General features: G+C 41.6%; 1 non-coding gene across 1 annotated transcript; it reads right to left on the bottom strand.

Annotated features, from left to right (window-relative positions):
* Positions 1-346: 346 nt before the first annotated feature.
* LOC148568351 (small nucleolar RNA R71) lies at positions 347-454 on the bottom strand. The gene has a single exon (XR_015882592.1). It is a non-coding gene; the product is annotated as a small nucleolar RNA R71 (small nucleolar RNA).
* Between the last annotated feature and the right edge of the window lie 19,866 nt (positions 455-20,320).

Genomic DNA, 20,320 nt, shown 5'->3' with positions numbered 1-20,320 from the left:
TGCACCTAATTCCAATTTACATGGAAGAAGCATCTCCATTCCTGCCATTGGAGCAAACAACTTTGGGCTGAAACCTCAGTTAGTTTCTCTAATGCAGCAGAACTGCAAGTTTCATGGACTTCCATCTGAAGATCCTTTTCAGTTCTTAACTGAATTCTTGCAGATATGTGATACTGATAAGACTAATGGAATAGATCCTGAAGTCTACAGGCTCATGCTTTTCCCTTTTGCTGTAAGAGACAGAGCTAGATTATGGTTGGATTCTCAACCCAAAGATAGCCTGAACTCTTGGGATAAGCTGGTCACGGCTTTCTTAGCCAAGTACTTTCCTCCTCAAAAGCTGAGCAAGCTTAGAGCTGATGTTCAAACCTTCAGACAGAAAGAAGGTGAATCTCTCTATGAAGCTTGGGAAAGATACAAACAGTTGACCAAAAAGTGTCCTTCTGACATGCTTTCAGAATGGACCATCCTGGATATATTCTATGATGGTTTATCTGAGCTATCAAAGATGTCACTGGACACTTCTGCAGGTGGATCCATTCACCTAAAGAAAACGCCTGCAGAAGCTCAAGAACTCATTAACATGGTTGCTAATAACCAGTTCATGTACACTTCTGAAAGGAATCCTGTGAGCAATGGGACGCCTATGAAGAAGGGAGTTCTTGAGGTTGATACTCTGAATGCCATATTGGCTCAGAATAAAATATTGACTCAGCAAGTCAATATGATCTCTCAGAGTCTGCATGGAATGCAAGCTGCATCCAACAGTACTCAAGAGGCTTCTTCTGAAGAAGAAGCTTATGATCCTGAGAACCCTGCAATAGCAGAGGTAAATTACTTAGGTGAACCTTATGGAAACACCTATAACTCAACATGGAGAAATCATCCAAATTTCTTATGGAAGGATTAAAAGCCTCAACAAGGCTTTATAATGGTGGAAGAAACAGGTTTAGCAATAGCAAGCCTTTTCCATCATCAACTCAGCAACAGACAGAGAACTCTGAACAAAATGCTTCTAATTTAGCAAATCTAGTCTCTGATCTATCCAAGGCCACTGTAAGTTTCATGAATGAAACAAGGTCTTCCATTAGAAATTTGGAAGCACAAGTGGGCCAGCTGAGTAAAAGGATCACTGAAATCCCTCCTAGTACTCTCCCAAGTAATACAGAAGAGAACCCAAAAGGAGAGTGCAAGGCCATTGACATAAGTGCCATGGCCGAACCTGTAAGGGAAGGAGAGGACGTGAATCCTAAGGAGGAAGACCTCCTGGGACGTCCAGTGATCAATAAGGAGCTTCCCTCTGGGGAACCAAAGGACTCTGAGGCTCATCTAGAGACCATAGAGATTCCATTGAACCTCCTTATGCCCTTCATGAGCTCTGATGAGTATTCCTCTTCTGAAGAGAATGAGGATGTCACTGAAGAGCAAACTGCCAAGTTTCTTGGTGCAATCATGAAGCTGAATGCCAAATTATTTGGCATTGATGCTTGGGAAGTTGAACCTCCCTTGTTCATCAATGAACTAAGTGATCTGGATTAACTGACATTGCCTCAGAAGAGACAGGATCCTGGAAAGTTCATAATACCCTGCACCATAGGCACCATGGTCTTTAAGGCTCTGTGTGACCTTGGTTCAGGAATAAACCTCATGCCCCTCTCTGTAATAGAGAAACTGGGAATCTATGGGGTGCAAGCTGCTAAAATCTCACTAGAGATGGCAGACAGCTCAAGAAGACAGGCTTATGGACAAGTAGGAGATGTATTAGTAAAGGTTGAAGGCCTTTACATACCTACTGTTTTCATAGTCCTGGATACTGGAAAGGAAGAGGATGAATCCATCATCCTAGGAAGACCTTTCCTGGCCACAGCAAGAGCTGTGATTGATGTTGACAGAGGTGAAATAGTCCTTCAATGGAATGAGAACTCCCTTGTATTCAAAACTCAAGGATCTCCCTCTGCAACCATGGAGAGGAAGCATGAAAAGCTTCTCTCAAAGCAGAGTCAACCAGAGCCCCCACAGTCAAACTCCAAGTTTGGTGTTGGGAGGCCACAACCAAACTCTAAGTTTGGTGTTGAACTCCCATATCCAAACTCTAAGTTTGGTGTTGGAGAGTCTCAACAAAGCTCTGCACATCTGTGAGGCTCCATGAGAGCCCACTGTCAAGCTATTGACATTAAAGAAGCGCTTGTTGGGAGGCAACCCAATGTTTCTCTAATTTTTATTGTTTTTCATGTTTTCTTAGGTTCATGATCATGTGGAGTCACAAAATAAACAAAAAAATCAAAAACGGAATCAAAAACAGCAGAAGAAAAATCACACCCTGGAGGAGCATCTGTCTGGCGTTCAAACGCCAGAACAGAGCATAGTTCTGGCGCTGAACGCCCAGAATGGGAGCATCCTGGCGCTGAACGCCCAGAACAAGCATGGTTCTGGCGTTCAACGCCAGAAATGGCAGCAAAGGGGCATTGAACGCCCAAAATGGGCACCAACCTGGCGCTGAACGCCCAGAGTTGTGTGCAAGGGCATTTTGCATGCCTAAATTGGTGCAGGGATGTAAATGCCTTGACACCTCAAGATCTGTGGACCTCACAGGATCACCTCAGGATCTGTGGACCCCACAGGATCCCCACCTACCTCCACTCACTCTCTTCTCTCTTCTCAATCATCCTCTATTCCCAATAAACACTCTTCCCTATTAACTCTTTACCACTCACATCCATACACCCACTACCTTCAAAATTCAACATCTCTCTCCCACCCAATCCCACCCATATGGCCGAACACACACTCCCATCCATCTCCTCCATATCTTCTTCTTATTCTTCAGTCTTTCTTCTTTTGCTCGAGGGCGAGCAACATTCTAAGTTTGGTGTGGTAAAAAGCATAGCTTTTTTGTTTTTTTTTCCATAACCATTGATGGCACCTAAGGCCAGAAAAGCCTCTAGAAAGAAGAAAAGGGAAGACAAAAGCTTCCATCAAGGGTCTATAGCTCAGTGGTAGAACATTTGACTGCAAATCAAGAGATCCCTGAGATACCTCAGGGGATACATTTTCTTCCACACAATTATTGGAAGCAACTAAGGGTGGAACATCAAGAGCACTCCATCATCCTTCATGAAATCAGAGAAGATCAAAAAGCAATGAAGGAGGAGCAGCCAAAGCAAGGAAGAGACATAGAAGAGCTCAAGGACATCACTAAGGTGGACTCATTCCTTGTTCTTACTTTCTCTGTTTTTTCGTTTTCTATGTTATGTGCTTATCTATGTTTGTGCCTTCATTACATGATCATTAGTAGTTAGTAACTATGTCTGAAAGTTATGAATGTCCTATGAATCCATCACCTCTCTTAAATGAAAAATGTTTTAATTCAAAAGAACAAGAAGTACATGAGTTTCGAATTTATCCTTGAACTTAACTTAATTATATTGATGTGGTGACAATGCATCTTGTTTTCTGAATGTATGCTTGAACAGTGCATATGTCTTTTGAAGTTGTTGTTTAGGAATGTTAAATATGTTGGCTCTTGAAAGAATGATGACTAGGAGACATGTTATTTGATAATCTGAAAAATCATAAAAATGATTCTTGAAGCAAGAAAAAGCAGCAAAGAACAAAGCTTGCAGAAAAAAATAGAAAAAAATTGGCGAAAAAAAAAAATTTTAGAAAGAAAAAGAAAAAGCAAGCAGAAAAAGCCAAAAGCTCTTAAAACCAAGAGGCAAGAGCAAAAAGCCAATAACCCTTAAAACCAAAAGGCAAGGGCAAATAAAAAGGATCCCAAGGCTTTGAGCATCAGTGGATAGGAGGGCCTAAAGGAATAAAATCCTGGTCTAAGCGGCTAAACCAAGTTGTCCCTAACCATGTGCTTGTGGCGTGTAGGTGTCAAGTGAAAACTTGAGACTGAGCGGTTAAAGTCAAAGTCCAAAGCAAAAAAAGAGTGTGCTTAAGAACCCTGGACACCTCTAATTGGGGACTTTAGCAAAGCTGAGTCACAATCTGAAAAGGTTCACCCAATTATGTGTCTGTGGCATTTATGTATCCGGTGGTAATACTGGAAAACAAAGTGCTTAGGGCCACGGCCAAGACTCATAAAATAGCTGTGTTCAAGAATCATCATACTGAACTAGGAGAATCAATAACACTATCTGAACTCTGAGTTCCTAGAGATGCCAATCATTCTGAACCTCAATGGATAAAGTGAGATGCCAAAACTATTCAAGAGGCAAAAAGCTATAAGTCCCGCTCATATGATTGAAGCTCTGTTTCATTGATAGTTTGGAATTTATAATATATTCTATTCTTTTTATCCTATTTTGATTTTCAGTTGCTTGGGGACAAGCAACAATTTAAGTTTGGTGTTGTGATGAGCGGATAATTTATACGCTTTTTGACATTGTTTTTAGTATGTTTTTAGTAGGATCTAGTTATTTTTAGGGATGTTTTTAATAGATTTTGTGTTAAATTCACATTTCTGGACTTTACTATGAGTTTGTGTGTTTTTCTGTGATTTCAGGTATTTTCTGGCTGAAATTGAGGGACTTGAGCAGAAATCAGATTCAGAGGTTGAAAAAGGACTGCTGATGCTGTTGGATTCTGACCTCCCTGCACTCAAAGTGGATTTTCTGGAGCTACAGAACTCAAAATGGCGCGCTTCCAATTGCGTTGGAACGTAGACATCCAGGGCTTTCCAGCAATATATAATAGTCCATACTTTGGCCAAGAATAGACGACGTAAACTGGCGTTCAACGCCAGCCTTCTGCCCAAATCTGGCGTCCAGCGCCAGAAAAGGATCCAAAACCAGAGTTGAACGCCCAAACTGGCACAGAAACTGGCGTTCAACTCCACAAATGGCCTCTGCACGTGCTACACTTAAGCTCAGCCCAAACACACACCAAGTGGGCCCCGGAAGTGGATTTATACGTCAATTACTTACTCATGTAAACCCTAGTAGCTAGTTTATTATAAATAGGACCTCTTACTATTGTATTAGGGATCTTTGGACATCTGGTTCTTAGATCAGAGGGGCTGGCCATCTCGGCCATGCCTGGACCTTCACTTATGTATTTTTAACGGTAGAGTTTCTACACTCCATAGATTAAGGTGTGGAGCTCTGCTGTTCCTCAAAGATTAATGCAAAGTACTACTGTTTTCTATTCAATTCTTCTTATTTCTCTTCTAAGATATCCATTCGCACCCAAGAATGTGATGAAGGTGATGATTATGTGTGACGCTCATCATCCTTCTCCCTTATGAACGCGTGCCTGACAAACACTTCTGTTCTACATGAATTAAGCTAGAATGAGTATCTCTTAGATCTCCTAACCAGAATCTTCGTGGCGTAAGCTAGAATGATGGCGGCATTTAAGAGAATCCGGAAGGTCTAAACCTTGTCTGTGGTATTCTGAGTAGGATTCAATGATTGAATGACTGTGACGAGCTTCAAACTCGCGAGTATTGGGCGTTGGTGACAGACGCAAAAGGAGGGTGAATCCTATTCCAGCATGATCGAGAACCGACAGATGAATGGCCGTGCTGTGACAGAGCATGTGAGCATATCTTTCACTGAGAGGAGGGGATGTAGCCACTGACAACGATGATGCCCTTGTATAAAGCCAGCCATGGAAAGGAGTAAGATTGATTGGATGAAGATAGCAGGAAAGCAGAGGTTCAGAGGAACGAAAAGCATCTCCATTCGCTTATCTGAAATTCCTACCAATGATTTACATAAGTATCTCTATCCCTAATTTAATATTAATTTCGAAAACTCCATAACTGTTTTATATCCTCCTGACTGAGATTTACAAGGTGACCATAGCTTGCTTCATACCAACAATCTCCGTGGGATTCGACCCTTACTCACGTAAGGTATTACTTGGACGACCCAGTGCACTTGCTGGTTAGTTGAATGGAGTTGTGATCACACGTGCCATTACCAGGGATTATTAAGATCCCAATTCATTACACCATGATCTCTTTGGGGTATTTTTGATTTCATACAAATACAAAGAGACTAACTTTGAGGATCACAATTTCGTCCACCAAGAGGCCATCATCATGATCTGAGTATCTGTGAGGCTCCATGAGAGCCCACTGTCAAGCTACTAACATTAAAGATGCACTTGTTGGGAGGCAACTCAATTTTACTTATCTATGTTATATTTCTATTGTTATTATATGTTTTCTGTAGGTTGATAATCATGGAACGTCACAAAAGCAATTGAAAAAGCAAAAACAAACTGAAAGACAGAATGAAAAACAGAACACCCTGGAGGAGAAGGCCACTGGCGTTTAAACGCCAGTAAAGGCAGCAGAATGGGCGTTAAACTCCCAGTCTGGCACCATTCTGGGCGTTTAACGCCAGAAATGGGCACTAGATTGGAGTTTAACGCCAGAAAAGGGCAAGAAGCTGGTGTTAAACGCCAGAAATGGGCAGCAACCTGGCGTTTAATGCCAGGATTGGCAGCAAAGGGCGTTTTACACGCCTAATTGGTGCAGGGATGAGAATTCCTTGACATCTCAAGATCTGTGGACCCCACAGGATCCCCACCAACCTCAACTCACTCTCTCTCTTCTTCACACCTTTTCATAATACTCTTCCCCAAATACCCTTCACCAATCAACTCAATACCTCTTCCCTAAAAACCCCTCACCTATCAAATCCTACCCTCTTCTCCATAAACCCTTCACCGATCCACATCCACCCATCATAAACCCCACCTACCTCACCATTCAAATTCAAAACACTTTCCCTCCCAAACCCACCCATACATGGCCGAACCCAAACCCTCCCTCCACTCCTATATAAACCCATCTTCACTCCTTCATTTTCACACATCTTCAACACTACTTCACCCCCTTGGCCGAAACACTACCCCCTCCATCTCCTCTATTTCTTCTTCCTCTACTCTCTTCTTTCTTCTTTTGCTCGAGGACGAGCAAACCTTCTAAGTTTGGTGTGGTAAAACTGTTGATTTTTGTTTTTCCATAACCATTTATGGCATCTAAGGCCGGAGAAACCTCTAGAAAGAGGAAAGGGAAGGCAAAAGCTTCCACCCCCGAGTCATGAGAGATGGAGAGATTCATCTCAAAGGTCCATCAAGACCACTTCTATGTAGCTGTGGCCAAGAAGAAAGTGATCCCCGAGGTCCCTTTCAAGCTCAAAAAGGGTGAATATCCGGAGATCCGACATGAGATTCGAAGAAGAGGTTGGGAAGTTCTCACCAATCCCATTCAACAAGTCAGAATCTTAATGCTTCAAGAGTTCTATGCCAATGCATGGATCCCCAAGAACCATGATCAAAGTGTGAACCCGGACCCTAAGAATTGGCTTACAATGTTTTAGGGGAAAAACTTAGATTTCAGTCCGAAAAATGTAAGGTTGGCATTCAACTTGCCAATGATGCAAGAAGATGCACACCCCTACACTAGAAGGGTCAACTTTGATCAAAGGTTGGACCAAGTCCTCATAGACATTTGTGAAGAGGGTGCTCAATGGAAGAGAGATTCAAGAGGGAAGCCGGTTTAACTAAGAAGGCATGACCTCAAACCCGTGGCTAAGGGATGGTTGGAGTTCATCCAACGCTCGATCATTCCCACTAGCAACTGGTCTGAAGTTACTATAGACCGGGCCATCATGATCCATAGCATCATGATTAGAGAGGAAGTAGAAGTTCGTGAGGTTATATCCCTAGAACTCTACAAGGTGGTGGACAAGTCCTCTACTTTGTCAAGGTTAGCCTTCCCTCATCTTATTTGTCACCTTTGCAATTCAGCTGGAATTGACATAGAGGAAGACACCCTCATTGATGAGGACAAGCCCATGACTAAGAAAAGGATGGAGCAAACAAGAGATCCCACTCATGGACCTCAACAAGAGCATGAGGAAATTCCTCATCATGAAATCCCTGAGATACCTCAAGCGATGCATTTTCCTCCACAAAACTATTGGGAGCAAATCAACACCTCCCTAGGAGAATTAAGTTCCAAAATGGGACAACTAAGGGTGGAGCACCAAGAGCATTCTATCCTCCTCCATGAAATTAGAGAAGACCAAAGAGTTATGAGAGAGGAGCAACAAAGGCAAGGAAGAGATATTGAGGAGCTCAAGCACTTCATAAGATCTTCAAGAGGAAGAACAAGCCGCCATAACTAAGGTGGACCCGTTCTTTAATCTCCTTATTCTTTATTTTCTATTTTTCGAATGTTTATTCTTTATGTTTATTTATGTTTATGTCTTTATTACATGATCACTTGTGTCTAAGTGTCCATGCCTTAAAGCTATGAAAATGAATCCATCACCTTTCTTAAATGAAAAAATGTTTTTAATTGAAAAAGAAAAAGAAGTGCATGAATTTCGAATTTTAAAACAATTTAATTATTTTGTTGTGGTGGCAATACTTTTGTTTTCTGAATGAATGCTTGAACAGTGCATTTTTTTGAATTTGTTGATTCATGAATGTTAAAACTGTTGGCTCTTGAAAGAATGATGGAAAAGGAGAAATGTTAGTGATAATCTGAAAAATCATAAAAATGATTCTTGAAGCAAGAAAAAGCAGTGAAAAGCTTGCAGAAAAAGAAAAGAAAAAAAATTTGGCAAAAAAAAAAGAATGAAAAAGAAAAAGCAAGCAGAAAAAGCCAGTAGCCCTTTAAACCAAAAGGCAAGGGTAAAATAAAAAGGATCCAAAGCTTTGAGCATCAGTGGATAGGAGGGCCCACAGGAATAAAATCTTGGCCTAAGCGGCTAAACCAAGCTGTCCCTAACCATGTGCTTGTGGCGTGAAGGTGTCAAGTGAAAACTTGAGACTGAGCGGTTAAAGTCGTGGTCCAAAAGCAAAAAGAGTGTGCTTAAGAGCTTTGGACACCTCTAATTGGGGACTCTAGCAAAGCTGAGTCACAATCTGAAAAGGTTCACCCAATTATGTGTCTGTGGCATTTATGTATCCGGTGGTAATATTGGAAAACAAAATGTTTAGGATCACGGCCAAGACTCATAAAGAAGCTGTGTTCAAGAATCAACATACTTAACTAGGAGAATCAAGAACACTATCTGAATTCTGAGTTCCTATAGATGCCAATCATTCTGAACTTCGAAGGATAAAGTGAGATGCCAAAATTGTTCAGAAGCATAAAGCTAAAGTGAGATGCCAAACTTGGAATTCATTGTATATTCTATTCTTTTTATCCTATCTGATTTTTAGTTGCTTGGGGACAAGCAACAATTTAAGTTTGGTGTTGTGATGAACGGATAATTTATACGCTTTTTGGCATTGTTTTTAGTATATTTTTAGTATATTTTAATTAGTTTTTATTATATTTTTATTAGTTTTTAAATAAAAATCACATTTCTGGACTTTACTATGAGTTTGTGTGTTTTTCTGTGATTTCAGGTATTTTTTGGCTGAAATTGAGGTACCTGAGCAAAAATCTGATTCAGAGGCTGAAAAAGGACTGCAGATGCTGTTGGATTCTGACCTCTCTACACTCGAAGTGGATTTTCTAGAGTTACAGAAGCCCAATTGGCGCGCTCTCAATTTCGTTGGAAAGTAGACATCCTGGGCTTTCCACCAATATATAATAGTTTATACTTTGCCTGATATTTGATGGCCCAAATTGGCGTTCAAAGTCAGCATAGAAATTCTGGCGTCAAAACGCCAGAACTGGCATAAAAGCTGGAGTTAAACGCCCAAACTGGCACAAAAGCTAGCGTTTAACTCCAAGAAAAGTCTCTACACGTGAAAGCTTCAATACTCAGTCCAAGCACACACCAAGTGGGCCTGGAAGTGGATTCTGCATCATTTACTTATTTCTGTAAACCCTAGGCTACTAGTTTCTATAAATAGGATCTTTTACTATTGTATTTTAATCTTTGGATCATACTTTTCATCTTAGAACTTGTATGTTCACGCTTTGGGAGGCTGGCCTTTCGGCCATGCCTAGACCTTTTGTTCTTATGTATTTTCAACGGTAGAGTTTCTACACACCATAGATTAAGGTGTGGAGCTCTGCTGTTCTTCATGAATTAATGCACAGTACTACTGTTTTTTTATTCAATTCTCGCCTACTTCTTCTCTAAGATATACACTCGTTCTTCAACATGATGAATGTGATGATTTGTGACACTGCTCATCATTCTCACCTATGAACGCGTGCCTGACAACCACTTCCGTTCTACATGCAATCAAGCTTGAATGTGTATCTCTTGGGTTTCTAATCTAAGATTAGAACCTTCGTGGTATAGGCTAGAATTATTCACGGCTATTCTTGAGATCTGGAAAGTCTAAACCTTGTTTGTGGTATTCCGAGTAGGATCTGGAAAGGGATGACTGTGACGAGCTTCAAACTCGCGAGTGTTGGGCGTGTGACAGACGCAAAAGGATCAATGGATCCTATTCCAACATGATCGAGAACCGACAGATGATTAGCTGTGCGGTGACAGCGCATTTGGACCATTTTCACTGAGAGGACAGGAAGTAGCCATTGACAACAGTGATGCCCAACATATAGCTTGCCATGGAAAGGAGTATGAATGATTGGATGAAGCCAATAGGAAAGCAGAAGTTTAGGAGGAACAATGCATCTCCATACGCTTATCTGAAATTCTCACCAATGAATTACATAAGTATCTCTATCCTCTTTTATGTTTTATTCATATTTTAATTATCAATTCTCCATAACCATTTGAATCCGCCTGACTGAGATTTACAAGATGACCATAGCTTGCTTCAAGCCGACAGTCTCTGTGGGATCGACCCTTACTCACGTAAGGTTTATTACTTGGACGACCCAGTGCACTTGCTGGTTAGTTGTGCGGAGTTGTGATAAAGAGTTGAGATTACAGTTGTGCATACCAAGTTGTTGGCGCCATTGATGATCACAATTTCGTGCACCATAATCCCTGAAAGAGACCTGACAAGGGTCCAAGAAAGAGGATTACTAAAAATAACTTAGAAGGAACCGACGCAAGGAAGTCGGTCTCAAAATCAACAAGTTATAAAAAGTAATCCCTAAAAGAGACCTGACAGGGGTCCAAGAAAGAGGATTACTAGAAATAACTTAGGAAAGACTGACACAAAGAAGCCGGCCTCCCCCAAACAAGTTACAAGAGTAATTCCTAAAATGAGACCCAACAAGATCCAAAAGAAAGAATTACTAGAAGTAACTAAAACGATGAAGTCGGCCTCCCAAAAACCTTAACGTTATAAAGGTAATTCCTAACGGAGACCTCACAAAGGTCCCAACGAATAGGATTACTAGAAATAACTTCAAGACAACATAAGGAAGTCGACATACAAGTTTGGTCCAAGCAACTACAACCTCAGAGGAATCAAGCCACAAGCATAAAATACGAAGGCAATCTAAAGAGGTCAACAAAGCTCCAACATTCCAAAAAAAACCTAAAAGGTACCAAGACAGATGAAAACAGACATGTTATAAAAAACATAAAGTTATAATAACAAGCTCAAGAGGCTACCAAAATCAGCCCCAAGAGCTTGGAAACCATTTTGTTTTTCAAAATTAAGTTGCTAAACAAGCAACTAAGAAAGTGTCAACAGTCAACAACCATCATTTACAAAATAAAGAGTTTAAAAGCCCACAAGCCGGGCTATCTACACAAAAATCTAGAAACATCATGGAAGATCCGAAGGCTTCTCGGCAGCATCAACACGGGGCGAAGGAGGGCGAGTCTGAAGAGGCACAGCATCTACTATCCCGATTTAAGATCTGACAATCAGGTTCCAGTCCGGGATGACCAACCTCAGATGAAGGAGCTGAAGAAGTCGGCACAACAGAGGCTTTGGCGACAGGCACAGAAGGAGGTTCAACATCATCGTCATCAGGGACAATCTTGCCGTCCTTTACAGCATTGTCCAGGCTGAAGAGTGTAAGGTCAAGCTCGGGGGCAAGAACCTGAACTTGCTCCTTCAGGTTCTGATAAGCAGCATTTACGCTACCCACAAGGTGACCCTAGAGCTCGGCATAGTCAGCACGGGCAGACTCCAACTCCTCCCTGAGACGCTGATAAACCACTATTTTATCTTGTACTCAATTGAGTGATTTTTATCAACTCTTTACCTACTTATTCATACTATTTGCATGTTTTACATTTTCCTTCCTGGTTTTGAGCTATGATTGAAAACATGCTTCTTTGATCTTATATTTGCTTATTATTAATTACCTTTATTTCCATTCGATGCCGTGATTAGTGTGTTGAGTAGTTTTAGATTTTCTAAGGCAGAATGACTTAAAGGATGGAAAAGGAAACGTACAAAATGGAAGGAAAGTGCGAAACAGAGTTTTGAAGAAACTGGCATCCACGCGATCGCATGGACGACGCGATCGCATGCCTGGCACGAAGAAGCAGCGAGCGGCCGCATGACTGACGCGGCCGCGCGACTTGAGCATAGCACATTCGATGCAGACGCGTGACCAACGCGACCGCGCTACAAGGAAAACTCCTGATGACGTGACCGCGTGACCCACGCGGACGCGTGACAGAGGCCACGTATCAAAGATACTCCTATATATACTACTCTTCTGTTCTTCTAGTTGATTCTTCAAGTCTTGGGCCTTTGGATCTTGAGTTGGAAGCAGTTCTTTTCTTCATTGGGCTTAGCTTTTACTTGCAGAGAGAAAGTATGAAGTGGGCAGGGGCTTTGGCTCAAGAAGTTAGTGGTGTTAACGTTCAGTGAAAATATGGGTTCAAGAACGTTAGTGACAATCACCTTTTTTACTAACGTTCCTCACCAAAGTTAAAGGCCACGTTAACCTCAACGTTAGTGGCACAAACGTTGCCACTAACGTTTCCACTATGTCCTTCGCACACGTTATTGGGACTCAACTTTCCCAATAACGTTGAGAAGCCTCCCCCTTCCCTACGTTAGAGCCCATGTTAACTTAGTTAACGTGGCTCTTTAAACGTAGGCTTGCCATCCTTCGAGAACGTTAGTGACACTTACCATTGTCACTAACGTTCCAAATTGCCCCTATTTTCCACGTTAGAGTCCACGTTAACTAGGTTAACATGGCTTCTAACGTGGCCTTGCTAGCCATCTCCAACGTTAGTGACAAAGTTGAGTGTCACTAACGTTGGCTCATCCTTCCCTTATCCACGTTAGCTTCCACGTTAACTAAGTTAATGTGGGAGTTAACGTGGCTCATGGTGGCATGTGTGGCTCCTTCCAACGTTAGTGACAATGTTGGGTGTCACTAACGTTGGCGATCACCTTCTTTTTTCACGTTAGCTTCCACGTTAACTAGGTTAACGTGGGAGTCAACGTGGCTCGTTGGGGGCTTGTGTTCTTCCAACATTAGTGACAATGTTGGGTGTCACTAACGTTGTCGACCACTTTGTTCCTTCACGTTAGCTTCCACGTTAACTAGGTTAACGTGGGAGTTAACGTGGCTTAATGTGTTTTGGCCAACGTTAGTGACAATGTTGAGTGTTACTAACGTTGGCTCCCCCCTTCCTTCTTAACGTTAGAGGCCACGTTAACTAGGTTAACGTGGAATCTAACATGGCCACTCATGATCTTGGTTCAACGTTAGTGATAATGTTAAGTGTCACTAACGTTGGCTCTATTTCTTAACGTGGGCAATGATGGCTTCGAGAGCGTTATTGGCAATCACTTTTCTCATTAACTTTGCAAGTTACTTCCATTCCACGTTAGTGTTAACGTTAGTACAACTAACGTAGCCACTAATGTGGTTCTTCTTTGCTTCCTTTGTCCTGAAATTAAGCAACAAAGTGCATCAAAGTTCTAGTCCAAGTCATGGGAAATGCAACATCCAATTTATCCTTAAATTCATGCAAAATCCTCATGAAATCATGTAAAATGCACAATGTATGCTTGAATCAAGATGTAAATGAATATCTACCCAAAACTAGCTTATTTCCTAAGGAAATGCATGAAACTACCCTAAAAACAGTAAAGAAAAGGTCAGTGAAACTGGCCAAAATGCCCTGGCATCACAACACCAAACTTAAAGCTTGCTTGTCCCAAGCAAGTACTGGAACAAGAGAATGATGAAAGAAATGCCAAGAGACATGAGTCATTCTTGTGGAAGTCATGTCCTGGTTTTATGGTGGTTTCATGCATAGCAACTTAGGCTCATTCCTGGCTTTCAGACCTTTATCATGTCCTAGAATACTCACTTGTTATTGCATCCCATGAGACTTTTATTCATTGATCCTTTTGTTGTTGTTTGAGGGCTTATTTTTGTTCTTAAGCTAAGTGCTCTGTAAGGGGGCAACTCTTTAAAATAAGCTTTCAGCCAACACTCCCGAACCAGTTGGTTCAAGGTGCTAGGTGTTGAAGCACCCCTAAGGACTTACTTGCTCAAGTCTCTCCCCCATACATACACATCACAGGAACATAGTTTATTTATTTTCTTTTCTTGAGACCTTGGTGTCCAGCACCTCTTTGGGTTACTAAATGCTCTGTGGTGAGGGTTACTCTTGATAGTGAACTTTTAGCTGATAATCCCGGGTTAGTTAACCCAAGTTACCAAGTGATAAGGCACCCCTAAGAGCTTATTCATCCAAGTAGATCCCTCACACAGGAGCACCACAGACACATGCTTCAAGATTAAAACCATTGGTGCCTAGCCTTATTGCTTACTATTTTTCTTTTATTCCTCAACCTTGATTGTTCTTTCCCTTTTTCTTATTAGGATCTTCTTATTTATCTAGTCTCATGGGGTGTGTCTCAAGCATAGTATTCATGACAGATAGTTGTCTTCCCACCTTATGGTTGAACCAACTTAGCTAACTTATGACCACACCACAAACTCATGGACTTACTCCCTAGTATGAACTCCACTCTGGTCTTTTGAAAACAATCATTCTCTTTTCATTTGATTCAAAAGGGACAAGCTTACAAGTAAGTAAAGAAATGATGCAGTAGCATAAAGACCAGCGACAAAAGACCTATGCATCAAAACTTTAAAAGACAGAATTAAAATAAAGTTCAAACTACGAGCAACTATTAATCAAAAGTGCATCCGGAATTCTAATTTTCAACAATCCTCGGTACAATGGTATTAAGTAACAATACAACCTTCTGGTGACGATTTCTAGTTGCCTTCTTTCTTTGTCACCATCCTAATCCTTGCTACCTCACTTCCTTGGGTGAAAGTGCACCATTTCCTCATAAGATTCCTGCAAAGTTATTTGAAGTTGCTTGTTCTCAATGCACTTGAGAAATAGTTAGCTTGCATGTATGCTTGTGATTTCTGAACTTAATCTGGTGTGTGAACACCAAACTTAGTTCCGTGTCTAGTACCAAACCTTGCATATATGCTGAGAACCTAATATCTTATTGTTAACAAAACACTTATTAACTAAAGTCTAACTACATCTAAGTGGTTTCCTTTGATTGGTTGGAGCTAGCAATGTGTTTTGGGAGTGGAGTGTAATTCTAACTACTGTCCTTTGGTGGAACACCAAACTTAGAATTACACTATCACTCTTGGATTGTTCTGGTGTGGAACACCAAACTTAGCTCCTTACAATACAGGGGAAACAACTTGTGATCTTTATTGAAATAAAGGTGAAAAGGAAATTACCTGAGGTTGGGTTGCCTCCCAACAAACCGCTTCTTTATCGTCACTAGCTTGACGATTCCTCCTTCACTTGAGATGATAGTTTACTCTGGGGTTTTCCCCCATGTTGCCCAGGTAATGCTTGAGTCTTTGTCCATTAACTGTAAAAGTCCTCTCTGAACCTTCATCCATGACTTCGATGTGTCCATATGGCGATACTTTTGTGACAAAAAAAGGTCCGGACCACCTTGATTTGAGTTTTCCTGGGAACAGTCTCAATTTGGAATTGTAGAGAAGTACTCGCTGCCCCTTTTTGAAACTTCTGGGTGCAAGACGCAGGTCATGTCTTCTCTTTGCCTTCTCTTTGTACATCCTGGTATTTTCATAGGCTTGTGACCTGAATTCCTCCATCTCTTGCAGCTGTAAGATCCTCTTTGCACCAGCGGCAATACTGCCGAAGTTTAGTATCTTTATAGCCCAGAGAGCTTTGTGTTCCAGCTCTAGTGGTAAATGACAAGCCTTATCATACACCAGTTGATATGGGGACATTCTAAGTGGTGTTTTGAATGCTGTTCTGTATGCCCAAAGAGCATCATCCAGCTTCTTCGACCAATCCTTTCTTGATGCACCCACAGTCTTTTCCAGAATCCTCTTTAGCTCTCTGTTGGATATCTCAGTTTGTCCACTTGTTTGGGGATGGTATGGTGCGGCTACCTTATGTTTTACCCCATATCGTAGGACAAGAGCTTCTAGTGGTTTGTTACAAAAATGGCTTCCTCCATCACTGATGAGTGCTCGTGGAACTCCAAACCGGCTAAAGATATTCTTCTTGAGGAAGTTCATGACCACCTTGTTATTGTTTGTTGGGGTTGCAATAGCCTCTACCCACTTGGAGACGTAATCTACTGCTACCAAGATGTAATTGTTTGCATATGAGGTTGGGAATGGTCCCATGAAATCAATTCCCCACACATCAAACAGTTTCAGTTCCAAGATGAAATTCTGTGGCATCTCATTTCTTTAGGGCAAGTTTCTAGATCTTTGGCATTCATTGCAGCTCCTTACCAGTTCTTTTGCATCCTTGAAAAGGGTGGGCCAAAAGAATCCGCTTTGTAACACCTTTGCTGCTGTTCTGTCTCCTCCAAAGTGGCCTCCATAACATGAGCCGTGGCAGTTTCATAGGACCTCTCGTCCTTCTTCTTCCAAAACACATCGTCTAAGGATTCCATCTGAACACTTCTTGAAGAGATATGGCTCATCCCAGACAAAGTACTTTGCATCATTCATGAGCTTCCTTTTTTGATGTTTATTGATCTCTGGAGGTAATGCTCCAGATGCCTTGAAGTTGGCAATGACTACGAACCCTGGTGCTTTGTGAACTGTCATCAACTGCTCATTAGGGAAGAGCTCGTTTACACTTGTATCATGTGCTCCACCTTCATTATGAGGAATCCTGGATAGGTGATCTGCTATCTTGTTCTCCACTCCTTTCTTGTCTCTGATCTCAATATTGAATTCCTGCAACAATAAGATCCATCTTATTAGTCTTGGTTTTGATTCTTGCTTGGCAAACAAATATATAAGTGCTGTGTGGTCTGTAAAAATAATCACTTTCATACCAATGAGGTATGATCTAAACTTGTCAAATGCAAAAACTATTGCTAGCAACTCCTTTTCAGTAGTGGTATAATTTCTTTGAGTATCATTAAGGACCTTGCTAGCATAGTATATCACGTGGACTAAGTCATCTTTCCTCTGTCCCAACACTGCCCCAACTGCGAAATCCGATGCATCACACATCAATTCAAACGGTAAATTCCAATCAGGTGGGGAAATGATAGGAGCAGAGGACAACCTCATTTTCAAATTTTCAAAGGCTAACATGCATGTTTCATCAAAGATAAATGGTGTATCTGATACAAGCAGATTGCTTAAGGGCTTGGCTATCTTTGAAAAATCTTTAATAAACCTTCTGTAAAAACCAGCATGCCCTAAAAAGCTCCTAATTGCCCTGACATCACTGGGTGGAGGCAGTTTTTCAATAAGTTCTACTTTGGCTCTGTCAACCTCAATGCCTTGGTTAGAAACTTTGTGACCAATGACTATTCCTCCTATCACCATAAAGTGACATTTTTCCCAGTTCAAGACCAGATTGGTTTCTTGGCATCTTTTCAATACCAAGGCAAGGTGATGTAGGCAGCTAGAAAAGGAATCTCCGAATACCGAGAAGTCATCCATAAAAACTTCAATGAATTTTTCTATCATATCTGAAAATATAGAAAGCATGCAGCGTTGGAAAGTCACAGGTGCATTACATAGCCCAAATGGCATGCGCCTGTAGGCAAACACTCCATATGGGCAAGTGAATGAGGTTTTCTCTTGATCTCTGGGATCAACCACTATTTGGTTATATCCTGAATAACCATCGAGAAAACAATAATAAGCGTGCCCTACGAGTCTTTCCAACATTTGATCCATGAATGGAAGGGGGAAATGATCTTTTCGTGTAGCCTCGTTGAGCTTTCTGTAGTCTATGCACATCCGCCATCCTGTGACTGTCCTTGTAGGAATTAGTTCGTTCTTCTCATTGGGAACCACGGTAATTCCTCCCTTTTTTGGGACGACATGCACGGGGCTAACCCAGGGGCTGTCTGAGATTGGGTAAATTACCCCCCTTGCCACAACTTCATAACTTCCTTCTGTACCACTTCTTTCATGATTGGGTTCAACCTCCTTTGGGATTGAATGGATGGTTTGGCATCTTCTTCCAACAGTATCTTGTGCATACATATGGCCGAACTTATCCCCTTCAAGTCAGCAAGAGTCCAACCAATAGCATCTTTGTGGTTTCACAGTACTTTGAGCAGTTCATCCTCTTGATCTTGGCTGAGGAAGGAGCTTATAATCACTGGGTAATTTTCATCTTCTCCTAAGTACGCATATTTGAGAGAGGGTGGCAATGCTTTGAGTTCAAGTTTGGGTGCTTCTGACTTTTCGTTCTCTTCCTTTGGTGCCCCTTGTATTTGACTTTCTGTTGTTGCAACCTCTTCACTACACGTAGACTCCTCCTCTATTATACCTTCAGGTTCTTCTTTTTCAAAACTTTCCTGCACTGTGTCTTCAAGTGAGTCCAACCTCATACATTCTCCCATTTGCTTTGGTGGGTAACTCATGGCCTTGAACATATTGATCGTCATCTTTTCCTTGTGTAATCTCAGGGTGAGATCTCCTTTTTGTACATCAATTACAGCTCCAGCAGTGGCCAAGAATGGCCTTCCCAGAATAATGGAAGCCTTGGCTTCCTCCTGCATGTACAGCACTACAAAGTCTGCTGGGAAGATAAAATCTCCCACCTTCACTAGCAAATCTTCTACGACGCCATGCGAGAACTTGAACGATCTATCTGCCAATTGTAAGGCCATCTTTGTTGGTTTAGCTTCCTCAATCTTCATCTTTCTCATCATAGCTACTGACATCAAATTGATGCTGGCTCCTAAGTCACACAGAGCCTTTTCCACTATGATTTCCCCTATAATACAAGGGATTTGAAAACTCCCGGGATCCTTCAATTTCTGGGGTAGTTTGTGCTGAATGATAGCACTACATTCTTCGGTTAGTATCACAGTCTTGTTGTTCTTCCAGCTTCTCTTCTTAGTCATGAGCTCCTTCAAGAACTTGGCGTAGAGTGGCATTTTTTCTATTGCTTCAGCAAAGGGTATGTTGATTTATAGTTTCTTGAAGATTTCCAGAAATCTCGAAAACTGATTGTCATCCCCTTTCTTCCTTAATTGCTGAAGGTATGGGACTCTTGGGGCGTCAGGCTTCAGCACTCCTTCCCCTTTTTGTAAATTCAAAGTGGGAACTCGAGCTTCGTCCTGCTCTTCTTCCTCTTTAGTTGAGTCCTCTTTTTGTGGTTTCTGGGGTGTTTCCTTCAGTTCTTTCCCACTCCTAAGGGTGATAGCCTGACACTCCTCCCTTTGTGTTGAGCTAGTCTTGCTGCGAAGGTTGTGGCGGGGGATTTGTTTGAATAAGTAGCCAATTTGTGTCTCAAGTTTCTTGATGGCAGCATCCTGATTCTGCATATTGGATATCACCTCTTCTCGAAATACTTTACTATCTTGAATCTCTTTGCTTATGCCTTCAAGTAGATTCTCAATCCTTGAGATTCTTTCATCAAATGATGATAGGTCAGGCTGAGTAGGGTTATTCTGGCCTTGATATGAATGTGGGGAGGTGTTGTTATGGGGGTGTTGATATGGTCTAGATGTGAAGTGTTGGATGGCTGCATTGTTTGGATTTGGGCGTCTTTGATCAAGGCTTTGGTCTTGTTGATTTCCCCACCCAAAGTTTAGGTGATTCCTCCATCCAGGGTTGTAGGTCTTGGAGTATGGATCATGGTTTTGCCTAGGTGAATTCCCAATGTAGTTGGCTTGCTCCTGACTACCCTCTGCTTCTTCATTCACTCCTTCTTGGGTTGTTGATGAAGTGGAGACTGCTGCTACTTGGTTCCTCTCCATCTTCTTGGTGAGGTCAGCCAACTGCTGGGTAATGAGCTTGTTTTGGGCCAGCAGAGCATCTACATTGTTTAGCTCCATTACTCCTCTTGTGTTCCCTCTTTCGGAAGCATAGAAGTAGTCGTTCTCTGCTACTGTTTCAATGACATCTATGGCTTCCTCAATAGTCTTCTTCTTGTTCAAAGATCCTCCAGATGAATGGTCTACGGCCTTATTTGACTCATAAGAGAGCCCTTCATAGAAAATGTGCAGCTGCACCCATTCGTTG

This window comes from Arachis ipaensis, chromosome B4 (genome assembly GCF_059453495.1).
Source record: "Arachis ipaensis isolate K30076 ecotype BB chromosome B4, ASM5945349v1, whole genome shotgun sequence".
NCBI classification, from domain to species: Eukaryota; Viridiplantae; Streptophyta; class Magnoliopsida; order Fabales; family Fabaceae; genus Arachis; species Arachis ipaensis.
The sequence above is the reverse complement of the archived record's forward strand: the minus strand, read 5'-3'. Positions and strand labels throughout refer to the sequence as shown.